Below are 10,036 nucleotides of genomic sequence, written 5' to 3'. Positions count from 1 at the left end.
CCCGCTGCTATCCATGACGAGGAGGGAGTAGTTCACCCTCGGGGTTGATGGTATGTACCAGTAGCTATGTGTTTGATCTCTCTCTCTCTCTCGTGTTTTCTCTCATGTTCCCTCTATGGCACAATCTTGATGTATCCCGAGCTTTGCTATTGTAGTTGGATCTTATGATGTTTCTCTCCCTCTACTCTCTTGTGATGAATTGAGTTTTCCCTTTGAAGTTATCTTATCGGATTGATTATTTTATGAGAACACTTGATGTATGTCTTGCTGCGCTTATCTGTGGTGACAATGTGATATCATGTGCTACTTGATGTACATTTTGGTGACCAACTTGCGGGTTCCGCCCATGAACCTATGCATAGGGGTTGGCGCATGTTCTTGACTCTCCGGTAGAAACTTTGGGGCACTCTTTGAAGTACTTTGTGTTGGTTGAATAGATGAATCTGAGATTGTGTGATGCATTTCGTATAATCATGCCCATGGATACTTGAGGTGAAAATGGAGTATCTAGGTGACATTAGGGTTTTGGTTGATTTGTGTCTTAAGGTGTTATTCTAGTACGAACTCTTGAATAGATTGATCCGAAAGAATAACTTTGAGGTGGTTTCGTACCCTACCATAATCTCTTCGTTTGTTCTCCGCTATTTGTGCCTTTGGAGTGACTCTTTGTTGCATGTTGAGGGATTGTTATATGATCTATCTATGATATTATTGTTGAGAGAACTTGCACTAGTGAAAGTATGAACCTTAGGCCTTATTTCCTACCATTGCAATACTGTTTACGCTCACTTTTATCGCTTGCTACCTTGCTGTTTTTATAATTTCACATTACAAATACTCTTATCTACCATCCATAATGCACTTGTATCACCATCTCTTCGCCGAACTAGTGCACCTATACAATTTGCCATTGTATTGGGTGTGTTGGTGACACAAGAGACTCTTTGTTATTTGGTTGCAGGGTTGTTTGAGAGAGACCATCTTTATCCTACGCCTCCTATGGATTGATAAACCTTAGGTCATCCGCTTGAGGGAAATTTGCTACTGTCCTACAAACCTGTGCACTTGCATGCCCCACAACGTCCACAAGAAGAAGGTTGTGTAGTAGACATCAAGCTCGTTTCTGGCGCCGTTGCCGGGGAGGCTAGGTAAGCGGTACTCACACCCTGTCAACTAAGCTCTTTTCTGGCGCCGTTGCCGGGGAGGTGAGTGCGTGAAGGTATATCTTTAGATCTTGCAATCGAACCTTTTTGTTTCTTGTTTTATCACTAGTTTAGTTTATAAAAGAAAACTACAAAAAAATGGAGTTGAGTTCGTCTCATACTCTTCTTCTTTTTAATATCTTTCGTGAGAATGATGGTAAGGAAAATTGTGCTCAAGTGCTAGAAGAAGAAATCTATAGAATGTTTGATACTAAATCTTTGAATGATGTGCATGATTGCAATGTTGTTAGTGTGAATTCCTTGAATATCCATGATGCTAATGATATGCAAAGCCACAAGCTTGGGGAAGCTGTGTTTGATGAATATGATATTTTTAGTCCCCCAAGTTTTGATGAGAATATTTATTATGATGAAAGCATGCCTCCTGTTTATGATGATTATATTGATGAAAGTGGGTTTGGAAGAGTGTCAACTTTAGGAAGTAGTGATCCCACTATTTTGGAGGATGTTGAATCTTATTGTGATGAATATGAAAGTGGATTTGGAAGAGTGTCAACTTTATTTAGTGATGATTCCACTATTTCGGAAGAGGTTCCAATTGATTATGAGAATAAAGTTGCTATCTATGATGATTATTGAGATGACTTGTATGCTACTAAGAATAATGATAACCATGAAACTTGTCATCATGATTTTAGTTTTCAATTGGATCATGCCTCACACGATAATTATTTTGTTGAGTTTGCTCCCACTACTATTCACGAGAAGAATTTTGCTTATGTGGAGAGTAGTAAATTTTCTATGCTTGTAGATCATGAAAAGAATGCTTTAGGTGCTGGTTATATTGTTGAATTCATTCATGATTCTACTGAAAATTATTATGAGGGAGGAATATATGCTTGTAGAAATTGCAATAATGCCAAGTTTCCTTTCTATGTGCTTAAAATCTTGAAGTTGTGCTTGTTTTGCCTTCCTATGCTAGTTGATTATTGCTCCCATAAGTTGTTTGCTCACAAAATCCCTATGCATAGGAAGTGGGTTAGGCTTAAATGTGCTATTCATATGCTTCACATTGCTCCCTTTATGTCTCAATTCTTATCTTTTATGTGAGCATCATTGTCATCATCATGGCTAGCTACAAAGGCATTAAAGAAAAGCGCTTGTTGGGAGGCAACCCAACTTTATTTTTGTTCCTTTCTTTTTGTTCCTGTTTAGTAATAAATAATTCATCTAGCCTCTGGTTATATGTGGTTTTATGTTTTAATTAGTGTTAGTGCCAAGTAGAACCTTTGGGAAGACTTGGGTGAAATCTATATGATCTTACTGTAGAAAACAGAAACTTTAGCGCTCACGAGAATGGCTGCCATTTTTACTGGAGAGTTATTTTATGTTTATTCTTTTCGAGGATGATTAATATACAAATTCCTCAGGTCGACCAATTTATTTCATAATTTTTGGGGTTCCAGAAGTATACGTTTGATACAGATTACTACAGACTGTTCTGTTTTTGACAGATTCTGTTTTCATTGTGTTGTTTGCTTATTTTGATGAATCTATGGCTAGTATGTAAGGGTATGAACCATATAGAAGTTGGAATACAGTAGGTTTAAAACCAATATGAATTTAGAATGAGTTCATTACAGTACCTAAGTTGTGGTTTTATTTTCTTATACTAACGGAGCTTACGAGTTTTGTGTTGAGTTTTGTGTGGTTGAAGTTTTCAAGTTTTGGGTAAAGATCCGATAGACTATGTAATAAGGAGTGGTAAGAGCCTAAGCTTGGAGATTCCCAAGGCACCCCAAGATATTCAAGGATAACCAAAAGCCTAAGCTTGGGGATGCCCCAGAAGGCATCCCCTCTTTCGTCTTCGTTCATCGGTAACTTTACTTGGAGCTATATTTTTATTCACCACATGATATGTGTTTTGCTTGGAGCGTCATTTTATTTTGTTAGTTTTTGCTTTCTGTTATTTAGAATAATGTTTTGCATCTTTATTTTGCTAGTATACATGTTGCTGTTTGAAAACAGAAAGTTTACCGCTGTTGCAAAAATTCCCTAGAAAAGTCAGAGAGTGCTATAATGTTGAATATTTTTGCATAATGAGCTCTGATAAATATCCTACAGCGTTGTACGTTTCTTATAATTTTTTGGAGTTACGGAAGTATGATGAATCTTGCATTCTTTACAGACTATACTATTTTGGCAGATTGCTGTTATGTTTGCATTGTTTGCATATGTTTGCTTGTTTAATGATTCTATTTGAGGATAGGAGTATTAAATATGCAGAGAAATTTAGTATGCAATGTTGAATAATAATTTTAGTGATTTGGTACAGTAGAAAATGATAACGTTTTGCATTGGTTTATACTAACCTATCTCACGAGTTCTTGTTGAGTTTGTTGTGGATGAAGCTTTTGATAAAAAGAGAAACCATGATATGAGAGGAATTAAGGAGACACAAAAGATCAAGCTTGGGGATGCCCAAGGCACCCCAAGATAATATTTCAAGAAGTCTCAAGCATCTAAGCTTGGGGATGCCCCGGTAGGCATCCCACCTTTCTTCTTCAACAACTATCGGTCAGTATCGGTTGAGCCTAAGTTTTTGCTTCTTCACATGAGTTGTGCTATCCTTGCAATGCCATTTTATTTTGTTTTTCTTGCTGCTTGAATACAATACCAAGATCTGAAATTCTTAAATGAGATAGAGTCTTCACATAGTTGCATAATTATTTAGCTACTCATTGGTCTTTACTTATATCTTTTTGGAGTAGTTTTTCATTTACTCGTGTGCTTCACTTATATCCTATGAGTAAATGGTTGAAAGAGTTGAATGTCATAAATCTGAAACTATATATGTTTTATTTGCTTATCCCATGGGTAGTAATGACTTCACATATAAGAAGTAGAGGTTGTAAATTTATTGACGGTTAGCAAGCATTGTATTTTTCATTTGAACAATTCATGAAAGAATATTGAAGGAAGAGAGATTTCACATATAAATATATTATCATAGACATCTTTTATAATTGTGAGCACTCATTAAGTATGACATGCTAAAGAGTTGATGTTGTACAAGGAAGACAACTAATGGGTTATGTTTTCTCGCATCTAAGTTAAAGTATATTGTCATGGATCATTCAAATATGTTGAGCTTGCCTTTCCCCCTCATGCTACCCAAAAATTCCTAGCACCAAGTAGAGATACTACTTGTGCTTCCAAATATCCTTAAACCCCGTTTTGCCATGAGAGTCCACCATATCTACCTATGGATTGAGTAAGATCCTTCAAGTAAGTTGTCAACGGTGCAAGCAATAAAAATTGCTCTTTAAATATGCATGACTTATTAGTGCGGAGAAAATAAGCTTTGGACGATCTTGTTATGGAAGCAATAAAAGCGACGGACTGCATAATAAAGGTCCATATACAAGGGGCAATACAAAGTGACGTTCTTTCGCATTGAGATTTTGTGTATCCAACCCTAAAAGCGCATGACAACCTCTGCTTCCCTCTGCGAAGGGCCTATCTTTTACTTTATGTCTTTTAATTTATGCAAGAGTCAAGGTGATCTTCACCTTTCCCTTTTTCATTTTATCCTTTGGCAAGCACTTTGTGTTAGGGTGATCCTGATATATATATCCAATTGGATGTACGTTAGCATGAACTATTATTGTTGACATCACCCAAAGGTGAATACATTTGGAGGCAACATTATAAGCCCCAATCTTTCTCCGTGTCTGATTAAAACTTCATAACCACAAGTATTGCGTGAGTGTTAGCAATGGTAGAAGACTATATGATGATAGTTGAGTATGTGAAGTTTGCTAAATCAAAGCTCTGACATAGACTCTTCCTGAAAGTAAGCTGAATTGCAATTGTTTGATGACTAAGAATGAAGTTTTCTAGTTTTCAAGAAAGTTTATGGTCTATGCTTTAACATGTGAATTGCTTGTTACTAGTTCGTGAAAAGTTTTATGAGATGAACTACTGTAATGACATATAATGATGCTAGTAAAGGTGATTGAAATTATCATTGATCAAACTTGTGCACCTCTAGCATTCACACTTCATAAATTCTTTCTTTATCATTTACCTACTCGAGGACGAGCAGGAATTAAGCTTGGGGATGTTGATACGTCTCCAACGTATCTATAATTTATGAAGCATTCATGCTATTTTATTATCTATTTTGAATGATTACGGGCTTTATTATACACCTTTATATTACTTTTGGGACTAACATATTAACCGGAGGCCCAACCCATATTGTTGTTTTATTGCCTGTTTCAGTATTTGGAAGAAAAGGAATATCAAACGGAGTCCAAACGGAATGAAACCTTCGGCAGCGTGATTTTTTGGAAGAATATCACCCAGGAGACTTGGAGTTCACGTCAGAAGAGCCTCGAGGAGGCCAAGAGATAGGAGGGTGCGCCCCCCCTACCGGGCGTGCCCCCTGTCTCGTGGGCCCCTCGAGCACCTCCCGACCGACTTCTTTCGCCTCTATATTCCCTCGTACCCTAAAACATCGAGTATCAAGAAAGATCAGGAGTTTCGCCGCCGCAAGCCTCTGGAGCCACCAAAAACCTCTCGGGAGCCCTTCCTGGCACCCTGCCGGAGGGGGATCCTTCACCGGTGGCCATCTTCATCATCCCGGCGCTATCCATGACGAGGAGGGAGTAGTTCACCCTCGGGGCTGAGGGTATGTACCAGTAGCTATGTGTTTGATCTCTCTCTCTCTCTCTCTCTCTCTCTCTCGTGTTCCCTCTATGGCACGATCTTGATGTATCTCGAGCTTTGCTATTGTAGTTGGACCTTATGATGTTTCTCCCCCTCTACTCTCTTGTGATGAATTGAGTTTTCCCTTTGAAGTTATCTTATCGGATTGAGTCTTTTATGAGAACACTTGATGTATGTCTTGATGCGTTTATCTGTGGTGACAATGTGATATCATGTGCTACTTGATGTATGTTTTGGTGACCAACTTGCGGGTTCCACCCATGAACCTATGCATAGGGGTTGGCGCATGTTCTTGACTCTCCGGTAGAAACTTTGGGGCACTCTTTGAAGTACTTTGTGTTGGTTGAATAGATGAATCTTAGGTTGTGTGATGCATATCGTATAATCATGCCCACGGATACTTGAGGTGACAATGGAGTATCTAGGTGACATTAGGGTTTTGGTTGATTTGTGTCTTAAGGTGTTATTCTAGTACGAACTCTTGAATAGATTGATATGAAAGAATAACTTTGAGGTGGTTTCGTACCCTACCATAATCTCTTCATTTGTTCTCTGCTATTAGTGCCTTCGGAGTGACTCTTTGTTGCATGTTGAGGGATTGTTATATGATCTCTCTATGTTATTATTGTTGAGAGAACTTGCACTAGTGAAAGTATGAACCTTAGGCCTTATTTCCTACCATTGCAATACCATTTACGCTCACTTTTATCGCTTGCTACCTTGTTCTTTTATAATTTCAGATTACAAATACTCTTATCTACCATCCATATTGCACTTGTATCACCATCTCTTCTCCGAACTAGTGCACCTATACAATTTGCCATTGTATTGGGTGTGTTGGGGACACAAGAGACTCTTTGTTATTTGGTTGCAGGGTTGTTTAAGAGAGACCATCTTCATCCTACGCCTCCTACGGATTGATAAACCTTAGGTCATCCACTTGAGGGAAATTTGCTACTGTCCTACAAACCTGTGCACTTGCTGGCCCAACAACGTCTACAAGAAGAAGGTTGTGTAGTAGACATCACCCCCCCTCGGACCCAGCCCCCGCCGCCAGCCAGCCCCGCCACCGTCGAGCCCTCCCACTGAGGGAGTCATGGGCTGAGGGGTCCTCAGACAGCCAGACTATATACATTGGCCAGAATGTTTGGCTATGATGGTACAAGATAGAAGACTTCATCCCGTGTCCGGATGGGACTCTCCTTAGCATGGATGGCGAGCTTGGTGATTCGGATATGTAGATTCCTTTCTCTGTAACCAACTTTGTACAACCCTAGCCCCTCCCAGTGTCTATATAAACCGGAGGGTTTAGACTTCTAGGGTTAGAGATACATCAACCATAACCTCGTAGGCTAGACTTCTAGGGTTTAGCCATTACGATCTCGTGTTAGATCAACTCTTGTAATACTCATATTCATCAAGATCAATCAAGCAGGAAGTAGGGTATTACATCCATAGAGAGGGCCCAAACCTGGGTAAACATTGTGTCCCCCGCCTCCTGTTACCATTAGCCTTAGACGCACAGTTTGGGACCCCCTACCCGAGATCCGCCGGTTTTCACACCGACATTGGTGCTTTCACTAAGAGTTCCACTGTGTCGTCGAAGATAGGCTTGATGGCTCCATCAATCATCTACAACAATGCAGTCCAGGGGGAAACCTTCCTTCCCGGACAGATCTTCGTATTCGGCGGCTTCGCATGGCGAGCGAACTTGCTTGGCCATCTAGAACAAATCGATAGCTACGCCCTTGGACATCAGGTCAGGTTTTGAAGCCTGAATTTTGTGGCCGATGTCCGCGGAGATTTGATCTTCGACAGATTCGAGCCCATGATGGCTGTCCTCGGCCACCATGATGAACGTGACCTAGATCTGTCATCTGGCTGCATACAGGAGATAGCGCCTGTGATCACCCAGGCCCTAGAGCCAGAGCGGACTGTGTCGTCCGAAGACGGGAAGCTGAACCCCTCCGCGGAGGCCGCAGACTCGGCGGCGCTTGAGCCGCATACAGACCCAACATCGACCGGGGCTTGTGTCACCGGAACCCTGGACTCGTCTCTGGCCATGGATTCCGGACAGCGTGCATCCGCGTCCATTGAACCTAATCGGGCGCCGGTCTTGGAGTTCTGCTCCGCGGACATGTTCCAGCACTCGCCTTTTGGCGACGTGTTAAATTCATTGAAATCTCTCTCCCTGTTAGGGGACTCTCGGTCGAACTATGTTCGGCTCGAATGAGAAGCGGATGATGAAGAAATTCATTTCCCACCCACCACCCACTTTATAGCCACTGTCGACGACTTAACCGACATGCTTGATTACGACTCCGATGACATCGATGGTATGGACAATGATGCTAGAGAGGATCAGGAACCACTACCTACAGGACGTTGGACAACCACCTCCTCATACGACATATACATGGTGGATACACCCAAAGAAAATAACGACGATGATGAAAATCCCGTCGAGGACAAACCTCCTGAGATATAGCCGAAACGCCGATGTCAGCGGTGCCGCTCCAAGCCACGCCGCAGCAAAAATAGCAATACCGTCACAGAAGAGGACAACACTCCAAACAGTGCCGAAAACAACGAAGACCCCATTGAGCCAACCTCCGAACAGGAGGAACGGGATGATGGGCGAATCAGCCCTGGCGAACAGGCCATGAACGAAGACTCGGAGGATAGCAACTACCTTCCGCTCTCTGAGGACGAGGTTAGCCTCGGTGACGAAGATTTCATCGTTCCTAAAGAGGCCGCCAAACAGGAACGCTTTAAGCGTTAGCTAATTGCCACTGCAAGAAGCCTGAAAAAGAAGCAGCAGCAGCTTCAAGCTGATCAGGATCTGCTCAATGAAAGATGGACTGACGTCCTGGCAGCCAAGGAATATGGCCTCAAGCGCCCAACCAAAAGCTACCCTAAGCGCAAACTGTTACCACAGTTCGACGACGAGGTGCTGGAGCCCGTCCTACCAAGGTACAATGTGGCTGACCGACCACCACGTGGCCGGGACAAAGTGGCACCTCAAGCCGAATACCAGCCCGCACTACCTCGCCTAACAAACAGAAATACAACAGCTCGGGGATATACACATGACCTACGACGCAATTTGGAAAAGAGAGCTGGTCAGACAAGATCAATCTATGGATCACGGGGGCGCGCCTCGACGCGCGACGACGACCATCTGGCGGAACGTGAGAAACATAACCATGTCCGGGCCGAAAACCGCAGACGAGCTCCATGCAAACTATGTCACGACTTGGCCCGATATAGAGGCACCGCACACCCCCTCTGCTTCACTGACGAAGTAATGGGACATGATTTCCCAGAAGGGTTTAAACCCGTAAACATCGCCATCATATGATGGAACAACAGACCCCGCGGTGTGGATTGAGGATTTTATTCTCCACATTCATATGGCCCGCGGTGATGATGTTCACGCCATCAAATACCTCCCGCTCAAACTAAAGGGACCAGCTAGATACTGGTTAAACAGTCAGCCCGAAAACTCCATTGGCAGCTGAGGGAGTCCCGGACTAGGGGGTGTCCGGATAGCCAAACTACCATCATCGGCCGGACTCCAAGACTATGAAGATACAAGATTGAAGACTTCGTCCCGTGTCCGGATGGGACTTTCCTTGGCGTGGAAGGCAAGCTTGGCAATACGGATATGTAGATCTCCTACCATTGTAACCGACTCTGTGTAACCCTAGCCCTCTCCGTTGTCTATATAAATCGGATGGCTTTAGTCCATAGGACGAACAACAATCATACCATAGGCTAGCTTCTAGGGTTTAGCCTCCTTGATCTCGTGGTAGATCTACTCTTGTAACCCACATCATCAATATTAATCAAGCAGGACGTAGGGTTTTACCTCCATTAAGAGGGCCCGAACCTGGGTAAAAACATCGCGTCCCTCGTCTCCTGTTACCATCCGCCTAGACGCACAGTTCAGGACCCCCTACCTGAGATCCGCCGGTTTTGACGCCGACAGCAGCTAGGAGGAATTGGAGGATGCCTTCCTTGACAACTTCCAAGGCACATACGTCCGACCTCCGGATGTCAATGACCTAAGTCATATAATCCAACAGCCTGGAGAGTCAGCCAGGAAATTCTGGAATCAGTTCCTAACTAAAAAGAAC

The sequence above is a fragment of the Triticum aestivum genome, chromosome 1B, assembly GCF_018294505.1.
Source record: "Triticum aestivum cultivar Chinese Spring chromosome 1B, IWGSC CS RefSeq v2.1, whole genome shotgun sequence".
Taxonomy (NCBI): Eukaryota; Viridiplantae; Streptophyta; class Magnoliopsida; order Poales; family Poaceae; genus Triticum; species Triticum aestivum.
The sequence above is the reverse complement of the archived record's forward strand: the minus strand, read 5'-3'. Positions refer to the sequence as shown.